Source organism: Ambystoma mexicanum, chromosome 4q (assembly GCF_040938575.1).
Source record: "Ambystoma mexicanum isolate Mex_15411 chromosome 4q, UKY_AmexF1_1, whole genome shotgun sequence".
NCBI lineage: Eukaryota > Metazoa > Chordata > Amphibia > Caudata > Ambystomatidae > Ambystoma > Ambystoma mexicanum.
In genome coordinates, this window is record NC_090928.1 from 190,577,837 (window position 1) to 190,593,764 (window position 15,928).

General features: G+C 44.4%; 1 protein-coding gene across 4 annotated transcripts in view; it reads left to right on the plus strand.

Annotated features, from left to right (window-relative positions):
• Window positions 1-15,928, plus strand: part of LOC138467580 (uncharacterized) — a 1,374,796-nt gene that overhangs the window by 963,623 nt on the left and 395,245 nt on the right. The window lies entirely within an intron of this gene.

Genomic DNA, 15,928 nt, shown 5'->3' on the forward strand with positions numbered 1-15,928 from the left:
GGCTCCAGAGGTGTTGGTGTATGATGTGGTATGGAAGTGAGATGTTTTGGGTTTGTGTGGTGAAGGGTGCAGCCAGGGCCGAGCAAACGTCCTGGGTGGGTGTGACAGAAGAGGAGGCTGCTGCAGGATTGGCCAGTTCCTTACAGACTTTGAAAAGTTTGGCCGTGTTGTTTGATGCCGCAGAGATGTGTGCCTGAATAAAGACTTCTTGGTGTGGATGCAGAGTCGATATTGCCTTTGAAGGAGGTGGCAGGCTAGTTTTTCAGAGGATCCACCTGATGAATTCCATTTCCGCTCAACTGCCCTACACTTGCGTTTAAGGACAGCCAGACCAGAGCCGTACCAAGACTTTCACTTTTTGGAAGGGTTCAGTCAGACCCTCATGACAGGGGCAAGAGTACCAAGGGCTTTAGAGGTAGGGAGATTGAAGTTAGTGAGGGCTGTTTCAGAGTGGGAGTCAGCCGCAGGGGTAGGAGGCAGAGAGTAGGTGGAGGCAAAGGCAACCACTGTCACTCTTTTCATGGATCTGGTGACCAAGTGGCCGTGCCGGGTGTGCCTATGCAAGAGGAAAGGAGAGCTTCAAGTGTGAAGAGAGACGAGAGCGGTCCGTCCAGTAGAAAGAGGTAGTGAGAGGGATAGAGAGAGGGATGTCGGTAGAGATGAGAGCATCCAAAGTGTTGCCCGATGTGTGCGTGAAGCCAAAAGGTAAGATAGAGAGGGAGAGAGAATCGCATAGGTTGCAGAAACGTCCTGAGGAGACAGGAGAGTCCAGATGGATGCTGAGGTCACCCAGGAGGAGTTGAGAGGAGGAGAGTAGAGAGGAGGCCAGTTCAGCCCATTCTGAGAGGAAGAGAGTGGACTGTTCTGGTGGCCAATAGAAGGTGGCCATGAGGAGAGAAGATTTAGGAGAGAGTAAGAGCCTGCAGACTAGGCCTTCAAAGGAGGAGTAGGCCTGAGTGGGGATGATGGACACAGGTATCCTTTCTGGGAAGCTCAACGCCACTCCCCCTCCTGACCCCTTGGACCTGGGCACTGAGAGTATCTGGTATCCTTCAGAGAGGGGTGTGTCAAAGCGTGTGACAGAGCAGTCCTTGAACCGTGTCTCTATGGAGCAGATTGCCATCTTTGAAAGTCTTCCACAGGGGGGTTGCTCAGCGGACGGTGGTCAGCCTGAGGGTGGCAAGAAAGCCAGAGGGATAGTGGAGGATGGCGGAGGAACCAAGGCTGACAAGGGAGCCAGGACCATGAGGCAAGTCGAGGGCAGCTGTACAGAGGAGGAGGAAGGCACAGTAGGCAAGGGAGCCTGTGCAAAGGAGGAGGAAGGCACAGCAGGCAAGGAAGCCTGTGCAGAGGAGGAGGAAGGCACAGCAACCAAGGGAGAGTTTCAAGGGGAAGAGGCGAGGTTTAAGAAGTGAGGTAGGAGTCCGTCAAAGAGAAGAAAGTTGGGTTGAGGACCCTGAAGCATGATGGTGCCATTCTGATAGACATTAATGATGACCCGGAAATGGCGAAGAGGTCAAGGAGGACCTCCCAGCGGGTGCCACCATTGATGGGAGAAGAGGCGTTAGGAGAGAGAAAGGCGACCATGTTGCGGGTCCATAGGTTGGGTGAGGTAATGACAAAGAGGATGTCTGTGAGAGTCTCTGTGGCGGAAGCCGTGACATATGTGTTTGCAATAGGAAGGCCTGGGTTGGGGACCAGTATGTCCTTCTTAAGTTTCCTCCGGCCAGATTTAGTGATAGGAGAGGGATAGGAAATAGAGAAGCAGTTAGAGAACATATGAGAGATAAATAGAGACATAGCTAGCTGCAATGGTGAGTAGGACCCTTACCAGGCTGATGTACTGAGGTAAATGGAAGGGGGTGGGGAGGGGCAGGGCAAAAACACACAGGGCGTGGGGGTCAGAGGGTATGGGGTGCACTGAGGACAAGGTAGGACATGCAGGACGTTAATGCAGGATGTACTCAACAGGAAACACTGTAGAAAAAGGTAGTAAGTAACCATTGGGCACCCAGCAAGAAGCAATTTTAAGAATGGTAACAGCAAGCACACAGCCAAGTTCGATTTTAGTTAAGGCAGAAAGAAACACAGTGCAGCAAGTATGCTGAAAGACACAGTTCTGAACCTGATTCAATTGGCACAGTAGGCCAAATGGGTAATAGGCATAAGGTCAAACAGTAGGATGGAGGTGCCGCTAAAAATGATTTTCACACAAAAAGGCAATTTCAATGCAGGAAGGAGGCACAGCTAGAAAACATTTTCAAGAAGACTGGTACTTTCAGTGCAGGAAGGAGGAATAGCTAGAAACGATTTTCAAGCAAACAGGCTGTTTTCAATGAAGCAAACAGGTACAGCTAAAAACGATTTTCAGGCAAACAGGCACTTTCAATGCAGGAAGGAGGCACAGCTAGAAACGATTTTCAAGCAGACGTGCACTTTCAATGCAGGAAGGAGGCATAGCAAGAAACGATTTTCAAGCAAACAGGCACAGTCTTGGAGGAGTGACACAGGAAGTGCAGCGCAGCAGTAAAGTAGTTGGTGACAGTGGGAATGAGTCACAGTGAGTCAAGGCAGCAGTTGAGTCACAAAAGAGCATGGGGTATCTGGAAGGTGGATGACGTTGAGAGGCAGATTTCAGAGCCGCGGAGGCAGCCACTTATTAGCAGTACTCATGTAATGGTACGAGTAGGGATGACATAGACATGAGGGGCAATGCGTGTAAATATACCAGTACGGACAATTTTCATTGGAGATATCAGAAAGTTGGGCTCGGAGCGCAGCCAAGCACAGACAGGAACAGACAGGGGGCATTAGGAGTGGGCCCTTAGAAGGGGCTGGCTTTTGCCTGACGGCAACCCGGATTGGCCAAAAAGTACCAAGCTTGGCCTATCAGAGACCTTGGGGGATGGCAGCCAGGCAGAGCACTCCAGTGTACAGAAAGTGTGCGAACATCTTTGAAAGGTCACAGAGGCAGTTAAACAATAGCAGATGCTATTAACATCAGTGGGATATGGCCCAAAGAATCAAAACAACGCTGGAAGAGCATGGTATGCATTTTGAAATTTAGTAATATACAATTTCGGATGGCAGATTCCGCGGAGTGCAAAAAACATGCAGGTGGTCTTACCTGCACATGGCCGTGTTGGAGGTTGTAGCTGTGTAGTGTTTAGCATCATGCGGCTCGTGCATACAGCTCGTGCACCCTGCGCGAGATGAAAGCACGAGCTGCGTAAAGTAATGACGTAAACACAGATAGAATTTAGAACACGGGGAGAAGTGAAATGACAGTTGAAGAGACGGAGAAAAGAAGAAACGAAGTCTCCCTGTTCATGTCCCCTTTACAATAGTATATAGAGCTGAATATTAAATACTATTAATGAAACAAGTTCATAAGTTAAATATATGTATATTAATAAATATACAATTACATCCTACCACATTGTATCAATTCGTCTGTGGCGACGAGGCAAACCTTTTGCGGCCGTTGAGAAGGATCTCCGGCTGCGCAACAGGTAGGAGCAGCTCTCACCCTTATCCGAGAGCTGCCGCCGTCAGGAAATATACCGTTTTATTAGTATTCCTGACGGCGCAACCCTGTGAGGAAACCAAAACCCCTACGCCACTCCCCGTCGAGCAGTTTTCTCTTTCCACTCTCCCCAACGATTACACACATCCGGCTGTACACGCCCTCCTCATTTTAATACCGTCTAAGTAATAAGGAGGCTGATCGTTAAATAAGGAGAGTCTGGAAAGGCGGGGCCGGGCAACACTAAGGAAGTACACACACGCTGACATGCTGACTAAACCACATCAGCTGTGAAATTTATACAGAGCCGATGAGTGGAGGCGAGCTGAAGGGCAGGGGTTTATGAGCTCATGAAAAGAGAAACTGTATACCTGAATTAAGCACAAGTGAAACTGACACGCGTACAAACGCATTAAACTGGGCTGTGTCATTTAAGTCTCCGCAGTTTCAAAACAGTGCCACATACTCTGTAATTCAAGTACATGGAGGAAAAAATAAAATATATGAACAATTCATAAGAATCAGTACTATTGTTCAAATCCCAAATGAACAAGGCAATCCTCATTAATCTACTCTTCCTCTTCACAGTATTTTTTTCAACTGGCAATCTTCATAATTTTCATTGCTCTTCCTCCTCACAGTGGTTTCAATAATCAATAACTACAAACTTTATCAACCATTCAGATCAACATGACGATGCAGGGAGTCCAACCACCACACATGTTTTTGCCAGAAGTGGGAGAACCTGCACTTCTGTGGAAACGTTGGCTTAAAGCTTTTGAGCACTATGCACAAGTTGTATGTGGAGCAAATTACAGAACAGAGAGAAAGAAATCTCTATTGTTACATTGTTTAGGTCCAGCTGGACAAGAAAAAATTGAAGACTTACCTGATTTAACAGATGATGAGACAGGGGACATGAACGGATACGAAATAGCCATTGCTAAACTTAACAAACATTATGATAAGAAGATGAGTACCATCCTAGAAAGATATAAGTTTGGAAAGAGAATCCAAGAGAAAGATGAATCTGTGGAACAATATGTCACAGTTTTGAGGGAAATGACCCGCAATTGCAAGTTTAATCAACAACTTGATGAAAGAATCAGAGACCAATTTATGCTCGAGTGCAGAAGTGGCAAGGTTAGGGAGAGACTATGGTCTGAAGATGATCCTACTTTTGACACAGTGTTGAGATTAGCCAAAGAGGTGGAGCACACTGAGACATGTGTGTCCACTTTAGAAAACAGAATAAAATATATATATGTCAAACCATCGATCAGTTCAGTACAACCAGACCAAGATGATGAAATAGGAGTGATAAGATGCAACAAGAAGAAGAATATGATGCCATATCACAGTGAAATGCAATCAAATTACTACAATTTGCAACGCAGAAATTCCGGTGGTGAGGAAGTGTACAAGAATCGCACGATGGTGAAGAGACCTAACAGAAGTGAAGTCAGAAAGAATAATAGATTTGAATCAACCAGAGTGCCTACATCAGGACGAGACCGCCAAAACAAAGAACAGCTTACACAGAGTGGAAGGGGGAGAACCAGACAAAGAGGGTGTTACAGATGTGGTAGTCCAAGTCACTGGGCAAACAACAAAGAGTGTCCTGCTCTCAAAATGATTTGTAGGAGATGCAGAGGTAAAGGACACATAGCCAAATGTTGCAGGAGCAACCCAATTGAAGAACAAAATTCGAATTGGATTGGAAATTATGATGAAGAAGAGGAGTGTGTATTCATGGTCACAGATGAAGATGAACATGTTGAAAGTCCAAAGACACAAATTGCTGTGAATGGTTTACCGGTTGTTATGATGGCAGACTCAGGAGCCAAGTACACACTCATACCAGAAGAAATGTGGTCCAGAATACCTACATGAAGCAGATGTAAGACTTAAAGCATATGGTGGAGCCAGAATAGATTTAATTGGATGGTTTATTGCTAAGCTAGAATTTAAAGGCAGACAAGCGAGTGGTCGCATTTATGTCTCAAAAAGAGGAGAAACTGCATTACTTAGCTGGACCCATCAAAAACTACTCAAAGTGCGACTAGATCCAAATGCTGATGAAGCAGTTTATCAAGTTGACGGTACATATGTTGAAGATATTAAGAAAGTCAACGATGAAATATTCAGAGATGATGTGATTGGGTGTTTAAAAGGTTTTTCACACCGCATATTACTCAAGAATGGGTCAAGACCCATTGCCCAGAAACTCAGAAATGTACCTTTAGCTCTCAAGACAGAAGTCAAAGAAGAACAAATTGGAAATACAAGGCATAATTGAGAAAGTTGAAGCTGCGGAATGGGTTTCACCATTGGTTATAGTAAGGAAAACCACTGGAAAAGTAAGGTTGTGCGTTGATACGAGGGAATTGAACAAATGCGTGATCCCAGATAGACATCCGTTGCCCAATATACAGGAACTGATATCCACTTTAGGACCAGCGAAGGTGTTTTCCACTTTAGACCTCACAGCAGCATATCACCAAATCAAGTTACACGAAGACTCCAAGTGTTTAACAGCTTTCATCACACCAGAAGGACTCTACCAGTTTCGGAGAATGCCGTTTGGGTTAATTTCAGCGGCTTCTGTTTTTCAAAGAGTTATGCAAAAGATTCTTGGTGACATGGAAGGAGTAGTGTTTTTTCAAAACGACGTTTTGATATATGCCAAGGATCAAGAAGAACACACTAAGAGACTAAATAGAGTCCTACGAGAGTTGTACAAAGCTGGTATGCTGTTGAGTAAAACCAAATCTAAGATAAACAGGAAGGAAATAGAATATTTGGGACATGTGATATCAGGAGAAGGTATCAGACCAAAGAAAGATCTGACAGATTCCATCAAATCTATGAAGATACCGGAAAACAAGGAACAGCTAAGGACATTCCTTGGGATGGCAGAGTATTATGCTAAATTCATAGAAAACTTTTCAAACCATACAGTTGAATTGAGAAACCTATTAAAGATGAACAAGAAATTGAGTGGAACAAGAAATGTGAGAAGGAATTTCTTTTCATTAAAGAAGCCTTAAACCGAGCTCCAGCACTTCAAAGTTATGTTAGAGGTAGAAAGTCTATAATAACGACCGATGCAAGTGAAGTAGGTCTAGGTGCATCCTTATCACATCATCACAATGGACAAGAAGTAGTAGTCGCATTTGCATCCAGATTATTAAAAGGAGCAGAGAAGGACTATGCCACCATAGAGAAGGAGGCTTTGGCAATTAAATGGGCCACTGAGAAGTTTCAGACTTTTGTCTGGGGAGTACAATTTACTATTTACACAGACCACAAGCCTTTAGTATAGATTTTCAGTACCAAGGGTCTAGATAAAGTATATAGCAGAATCAGGAGATGGGTTTCAAGATTACAAGAATTCAACTTCAAAATTGAACATATTTCTGGTACAAAAAATGTTACTGCAGATTGTCTATCACGACTGACTAACTTAAATGATGTTGAGGATGCTGAAGACATAGCTGAAGAACAAGATTTAGTTTGTGTAGTGGAAAGTCAAGCCGTGACTGAAAAAGAATGGAATGATGAAATGGAGAAAGATGAAACTTTACTAGAAGTAGTGGAAAAGGTCAAAGAAGGAAGGTGAAGAAAAAATGAGATAATATGCACTAGCGTCAAAGCATTTTGGGACGTAAGAGAAGAATTATACCTGCAAAGTGGGTATTTAATGAAAAGTGACAAAATAATTCCTCCTACCAACCTGAGAAAGAAGATTATGGAGATGGGCCATGAACGACACCAAGGGATCGTAAAAACAAAGAGGAGGATTAGGAATACCTATTGGTGGCCTGGATGTGATAGTGAAATTGAAGATCAAGTCAAGAAATGTATCCTTTGTTCAAAAAGTGATCAGGTATGCATGGGTGCTAGTTATCCGATGGTTTTGAGAGAGATCCCTGGGAGTCCCTGGAGCAAAATTGCTATGGATGTGATTGGCCCAATTTGGAGTGATGGGTGTTCAACTTATTGTTTAGTAGTCATTGATACGCTAACCAGATGGGTTGAGATTGCTTTCTTACCACAAGTTACTACACTTAATGTTATTGAATTCATAGAAGAACTGTGTGAAAGAGAATGTTATCCAAAAGAATTTCTCACAGATAATGGATCCCAGTTTAAATCCAGGGAAATGGAAAAATATTTGAGTGACAGAGCCATTGATCATAAGTTTTGTGCTATCTACCATCCACAGACCAACGGGATTGTAGAGCGCTTTAACAGAGTGATAAAGGATGCTATCAAGTTAGAATGGGCAAATGGGAGAGAGTGGAAGGAAGTTGTTAAGGAGACTTTAATAGCCCACAGATTTACCCCTCACAGCTCCACTGGAGTTACTCCTTTTGAATTAAGTAGGGGCAGAAAAGGTCACACAAAAATGTACCCAGGGTGGATGGGTGAACTTGTGAAGAAAGTAATTAATGTAGAAGAAGTAAAAGAGAGTATTATGCAGAGACAGATGAATAATAAAAGATTGCATGACAGGAAATGTTTCAGAAAAAGGCCTGAGTTTCGAGTGGGAAGTTGGGTCAGAATAAATCTTCCAGCAAATCTGAGACAAAATGGATGTCAATGGTCCAGACCAGTTACAGTTGTGGATGTGTATTCACATGCAGTCAAAACGCAGGATGGCAGAGTCTGGAATAACGAAAGAGTAATGATATTAAGAGATGAGAGTGTGAAGAATAAAAATAATGATATGGTAGAAATGAACAGAGAGAGAAAGAAAGAGAGGAAGTGAAGTCATAAACAGAGATGATGAGTGTGGATGGGAAGAGAATAGTGGTAGAAACAGAATTTCTTTGAGTGTGTCTTCCTTGCCAACTTGCACAGATAATCAGCCAGAAGAAAGAGATGGAGGAGAAAAGATGCGATCTAGAACAGGAAGAAATTACAGACCACCGAAATATCTCTCTGACTATGTGGACTAGATAATCTAAATAGACTCAAGACTTTGTTCTGTAAAGAAGGGGGATGTGTAGTGTTTAGCATCATGCGGCTCGTGCATACAGCTCGTGCACCCTGCGCGAGATGAAAGCACGAGCTGCGGACAGTAATGACGTAAACACAGATAGAATTTAGAACACGGGGAGAAGTGAAATGACAGTTGAAGAGACGGAGAAAAGAAGAGACGAAGTGTCCCTGTTCATGTCCCCTTTACAATAGTATATAGAGCTGAATATTAAATACTATTAATGAAACAAGTTCATAAGTTAAATATATGTATATTAATAAATATACAATTACATCATACCACATTGTATCAACTCTTCAAGCTGATGATATCTCATGGATCAGGGACAGGCTTTTTGGTGGGCCTATTCCCCTGATGCAGCTCCAGTGACATGACCGTTGTGGAAGGCAGGAAAGAGTGAGCTCATTATGACATCATCAGTCATTTGCTTAGCTCTTTCTCATATTCCTTCAGGGAGTTCCTCCTGCAGGTTGTTGTCACTTCGGGGGTACATTTGATAGGGTTGTCTCAATGGGTATCTCCTTCCAAAGACTCGCTGCGGTATTGGTACAATAGCTGGTGTCAGGCAAGGCACAGTTTCATGTCTCCAATACAGGGGAAGTAGGGGGGTGGGATCTCCTGCAGATATATACAGCTGCTCATCTACAAGAGATCAATGATTTCCAGTAGGTAAAGCTGTTCAACTCATTGTTTGATCTAGTTTTTAATGGAAAATGTTAACATAAGGGCGGTAATTGACTGATTTTCTCACTATCATATTTTATACATGTCCAGTTAATAAGAGTCAAATATAAAAAGCATGAACATAGGTTTGTAAGAGTACTTGTCGAAATATCAGTGAGCAGTCAATGGACACGTGCATATTCTTCTGCTGTAACGTTACTCCAATAGACTTTGAAGGTGGCATCGAAGTTGATCAAAGAAATAGGGTAGGACATCAGGTAGGGTTCAGAAACAGACAAGGGATAAAATGTGTGCCAGTTCACTAGGACAACACAAGCTCCCAGTGCACTTTAAAGGCTGGATGGTGATGGAAAACCAGCCAACACACAACCCCGGATGACCCTATGTCCTGATGGGGGAATTTAGTTCCAACTCCTTGTTACGTTCTTCTAGCGTCACCATGCTAAGACTTTAGTATTCACAAGCAACTCTTTCTTCGACAGGAAATGTATTGGACCTACTGTGATTCCACATGGATTTCGAATTCAATTTCTTCATTGAGTAGGGTCATATTGGGGTTGTGTACTGGCTGGTTTTGGTGACTACATTTTGGACTATTATTGCAAGCATGTATCACTAGTTGTAGAACAAGCACAATGACCAGCTTTGCCCTTGTTTTGTCACAGTCACAATGTCAATTTCTGGTTAATTCCAGTGCAAACACCAGGGTAAATGTTGTCATTGCATGTGGGCTAAGAACAGCCATAATGGTAATTTACAGGGGCTACAACTAACATTACAGATGCAATAACCTCATTTATGCTGTTTCAACACTGGTGCAAAGGGAGGAACTGTGTGGGAATTATGGTTGTTACAATAACACGATTATTGCTGATGTTACCCCTTTCTTACAGAGATACTAGTCTTGACACAGTGCCAGTGCAGCAAATATTCGTATTTAGGGATTTCACTCCCTCAAAAACCATCGCAAATCAGGTCACTGCTCCAGCAATTAAACCAATGCATACTGGGATGTTGCCCCAGACTATGACAAGTAATGTACATGTGTCTGTAAGCGGTTTCCAGATGGTAGTAATGTCAGTGGCCCCACCCATGTACCTGCTATTTTCTGCAGAATGGCTAGTGAAGGTGTGCTTGGCACCTGACAAAGGCTAACATCAAACAACACAAGGGAGACTGCATGGGGAAGTGTTTACTACAGTGTCTACTGCAGGCCGTACCTTTGCTGCTGACCCAGGAACTAGACTAACATGGGGAGCATAGGCCTGTCCTTTTTTGAGGTACAGGAATCAGAAGAAGCAGCTGTGAACAGTGGCGTCGCTAGGGTAGGGCCAGGGGGGGGACTGGCCTCCCCTGGAAAATGCTGTGCCCCTCTTTGTGGCCCCCCCTCCACAGGGACAGGTGAAGACCTGCCCTGGGAGTGTTGCCAAGTCCATAAAGCTGAGCTTGTTGACTTTTCAGCAAAGCCCAATACACCTCACAGCTGAACAGAGCTCCAGGACTGGCCCGCGTTCAGCCCGGCCCTTTATCATGGCCTTATCATGGAAAAATCAGATTGCTTTATACTGCAGAGGTATTTAAACTGTGGGGCACATCCCCCAGGGGGTCAGAGAGGGTGCAGCCACATTCCGTGGAGCACAGTTTTCCAACCTGAAATATTTAAAATAAATGGAGGAAAGAAAAAGTGGGCCTGGGCGAACCTTGGGTAGGTGTGGCTCGTCCATAATGGGCGAGGTGGCATCGACCCAGTGCCCCCCCAAACCCATTTTGGAGGAGCCTAGGAGGCAACCCAGTGAAACACTGACCGCTCCCTCAGCTGCTTTTCCAGCTGAGGGAACACTCCTGGGCTGGCTGAAATGTCAAATGGAAAAACTGCTATGCGTGTATGCTTGTGTTATGAGTGAGTGTATGATGATGGGTGCTTGTGTGAATGTGTATGTGTGTGTTTGTGTTGGTCCGTGGAGCTGATTTTAGTGAGCGGGGCGGGGGTTGTACAACAACAGTATTTTAAAAATGCCTTTGTTGCACAATGCCCCTACCCACCTGCCAAAATCAGCTCTCCTTCTGAGGCGCTGTGGAGCCCAGGGGACAGGGATGTTATTTTATTACTGAACACCTGTCATAGATGTCCAATAAAAAATACCATGCTTTTCCTCTGGGCTCCCGAGCATACACACATAATCACTTCGATTATGTGCATGTGTTAGACACTGTGAGGCTCAGGGGACAGGGATGATATCTTTTTACTGGACAATCTATTATTGACGCCCAGTCAAAAATACTATGGCTGCCCTCTTGGCCCCCGAGCACCAATTGCAAACTGTTTGGCAATGTATTTTAAAAGTATGCTGTAAAATACAACATTTTAACCCATTAATTAAAAAAAATCCTGGGGAGAACCCCTGTGAACCCCCCTTTATTGGCTCGGGACCTCTCACTACACTCAGTTGCTGTGGCATATCTGGGCAAAATATATATGCCCTTGCACTTAAAAAATTCACCAGCCGCCACTGGTTCTGGAACTATGCTGGGAGCAGGGTGGGGCGAGCCCCTGGACCGTGGTGGGAGCAGGAATGGGTGAGCCATAGCATAGCGGTGGGAGCAGGGTGGGGAGAGCCCAGCCAGGGACATTGGTGGGAGCACAGTGGGGAGAGCCGAGAGTCTGTGGTGGGGTGGGACCAGCCCAGGGACTGGGCTAGGTGTGGGAAGAGGGAGCCGGTGGGGGAGCCCAGGCACTATACTGGGAGTAGGGTGCAGTGTTGGCGATCAATAGTTAACAGCCATTTGGACTTACTGTCCATTTGGCATTTTTGGAGAGCCCGGTCTGCCCACATTTTGCTCAGGTGTGCCCAGACCAAAAAAGTTTGAAGACCACTGCTTTATAGGGATAGTTAAATGTTCATAAAAAGTTGCACAACAAACTGGAGGTTTGTGACAAATATAATCTGTATCTATTAACTTAACTTCAAACCTTTTTTAGTGATTCTTACAGTGAGAAAAGTACAGTTGTGTAAAAGGAAGGCTTTTTTTCAGGCTTGCATTATTTTGCATTCTTAGACTTCAATTTTTCCTTTCAGGATGTGGAATATAAAACAACAACAATATTCTTTTGGCCTAACATGTTTCACTAAGGGTTTACATATTGTAAGGTTACCTTCATTGCAACTACACTATCAGAACGCTCAAGCTTCCAGTGGCCAGGCATGAGAAGGCCATGCAGTCCTGGATTCTGGGACTTGTATTTTTTTTCCATCCCATTCGAAATTTAGGAAAACTACACGTTTCATAATTACAAGCATAAACAATTACCAATTAACTAATTAAACAATTACAAGCATTGTCATGGGAAGCTTGATCAATCTGCAGTATATTGTATGCTTTGAAATCCAAAATATACATATTTGTAGCATGTTGAGCTTGAAAGTTATGTGTTCAAATGCCTAAACTGGAGATCGTGTTAAAATTCAAGTTTTACTGTTTAACCAAAGTGTGTGATCCTGGGAAAATAATGTAATCTCTATATGTATAGTGGACTGACCTCCGCTGAGCCAACTATTATTTCCTCCTCTATTGCTGCAAGTCACCAAAATGGCATGTGCCATCCATAGTATGGCCCCACTAGAGAATGAGTGAAACATTTTGCTATGCCCTGTCACACTATGTTATTGAGTTTTGTATAGTAAGCATTCCAGCATTTTCATGGTTTCTTGGATTTTCAAGATCTTCAACAGGTGGGTTAGTGGACTAATGTAAAAGCAGAGCTGCTTTGTTGCAATGTTTGTGTGCATGATCTGAAAAGGTAGGGTTCTCTCTGGTGTGCAAGTTTTATATATTTTGTGAGTTGGGAGCAGTGGTTAATGTGCGCTCCAGGTCGGTAACTTAAATTGTGTATGTGCTTATTGTGCCTGTCCTTGTGGCGTTTAAGGAGTGTGGGTAGCTGTGTTGCTGTCTGTGGTACGGTAGTGTGCTATTTAGGGAATTCCTTTGGGTGGTATGTAGTCTATTGTGTAATCCGTATTGAGATGACAGGTTTGGGGCTGTTATGTCGTTGGGATCCTGTAGATGTCGCTTGGAGCTTATTGATACATAGGTTCCTAGAGAGGGGGATAGGATGATATACATTGGGCCTCATTCCGAGGTGGGCGGTAAAGGGTTAACAGCGCTGGTAAGGGTGCTGGTGCCGTTAACCCCTTACCGTCGCATTACGAGGTCCTTTAGCTGGTCCCGCTAAGGGCGGCTGGTTTTACCAGGCGTCCTTAGTGGGAGCCGCTAAAGGACCAGCATGCTAACAACGGGTCCGTTATTAACGGGCCCGTTGTTAGCATGGTCCCCATTACCATTGAGCCTTATGGGGGCTCGAATGGGAATGGGGATGGGTTCCCTGAATGGGGAAGTACCAGGTCCTCCAAGGTTGGAATGGCCCGGTAATTCCCCATTCAGGGAACCCGGACCCGGTATGCGGTAAGGGGGTAGCCATGGCGCTAATAGCACCATGGCTACCTCCAACCTTAGAATGAGGCCCATTGTCTTGTTTCAAGTTGGAAAGAGTTTCCTGGTCCAATAAAAGGAACAGGTGTATAGGAAGTAGGAAAGTGCTTCAGGATTATGTTTAGGTTGTCTATTGTACTAGTTTCTATGAGTTGAGGTATCTGTGGGCATAGAAAGGCCCTAATTTTGGATTTGTTGCGGACGAGCACAGATGAGCTTGCCTTAACTGTGCCTTTGGTGTGCATGCAGCGCATGCTGGCTGTGCAAACGTGCCATACCAAAGTTTAAAAATCAATTATTATTGGAGCTAGAAAGCGGACTATGCTAAACAGTGTTCTGCTGTATCAAGGAGATCATTATGTTAAAGCAACTCTGCGATTGCTTGTTGGTGTGAGTTTTGCTGGTTCCCTACCCTAAAAAAGTAAATCCACGCTGACTAAAAGATCGGATCTTACTGTGAGAAAGCTGAAAGTGTCTCACCCGCTAGTCCCAAGAGGTCTGTAATCCAGGTGGCCAGGACACAGCCATTGCTATTGGATTCAGTTCCTGGGGGTGGACCAGTGAGGGAGGATCACCTGGATGGGGGGTCTTCGGGAAGAGGAAGTGGGACACCAACAGGTGAGATGCAGTACCCCCTTTGTAGAAGCTCTACCCCCTCACCCCCTTTCTGACACAAACACTTTCTTACACCGTGAAAGACAACGGACTAACACCAGAGCCATTTACCTGACTTGTCCCAACACAAAGGTCAGGCAGAGTCAGGCAATTGACAATAACAATACACCCGCAGGGACAAAAGGCAGAGCACGAGAGTGCACTTTGAGCAAAGACAAAGGCATGAGGAAGCAGTTATTCCAGGACTGCAGTTTAAACGGAGAAGAAAGGCGGCGAGACCAAAAAGGACAACAAGGAGGGAAGTGCCCTTGCCCTTTTTGACCCAAACTCCCAAAACCTCTGTGAAATTAGTCATAAGACCGGGAACTACAGCTGACGTGTTGTAACAGATACCAACGGTGCACACAACCCCCCCACTGATAAGCGAGGCAGGGAGGCATGATTGCAACCGTGGTACCGCCCTTGACTCCAGAGACAAGAAACAACAAGGAGCTCAGCACAGCCGGTGAGTCGGAGGCAGAACTGATAGTAAACCGGATGGTGTTGAGCGAAGGTTGCAAACAGCAATTTATTATGAACAAAGAGTGAACTTTTAAACCCCAGGGAAAGACCAGCTGCAGAGTGGTGCAGTGCCACGTGGGCGACTGTTCAAAAGACTCTGGCTGGTCCTCTTTTCTTGTGAACGTTATAGTAATAAGAGGCCGTAGGAAAGGCTGACATAAAGAGTTAAGGTAATCATAAAAGGATCGAGCCATAATCCCTTGTACAATCGAAAGTTCTTGACCCATTACCAAAGTTTTAACATTGTGAAACAGGCGTGTGCGCCCGGCTGAGCGAAACACTGTATGACCAATAAATGTGGAAAGCATGACTGGGAGCTTAAGAGACTGCCTGACTGGGGTCTAGAAAAAGCTAAGGGAAGTGAATCCTGCAAGGTATTATGGATACGTGAACTGTGTGAAACTGGCAAATGTTAACCCGACTGAGGGAAGCCAGGGTTACAAAAAGCATAAGAGCCCGGTTGAGGGGTATACAAAGGTGAAAGGAAATCACCTGACAGGAAGATTACTGAAAGTAACTTTTTGTTTGTTGTTTATAGTACAACAGGCCCTCTGAGGCAAGGGACTTGCTTTAAAAGAGACTTGGCCACAGAAGGCCCTGATATTTTGGAGAACGAACTGTAAGCTTATGCTGGAGAAGCCCAGGAGTGTTCTGTGCCCCGCCTTGTCCCGTGCTAAAAACATGGGGAAGGGAGACCCTAGTTATACCATCCTGACTTATAATTTTTTCTTTCTTTTCTGATGAACATTATCCCACACTATTTTGTGACTTAGCGATAAGCAGCGGCAATAGTTTATTTTAGTATAGGCCCTTTTTATTTGACAAGATGCCACTAGAAATGCCTAATTATTATTTGATGGTCGTAGTTTGCTCCCATCTTAGATTTAGGTTTAGATTAGGCATTTTTCTCACCCATTTATACAGTTTATTAAACTCCCTTGAACTGTGATCACTTGTGTCTGTCTTTACTGTTGCCACCATGAGTTCCTTACAATACTCATATACTTACAGAATGGACAAGATAATCCTGGGCCCAAATTTATTTC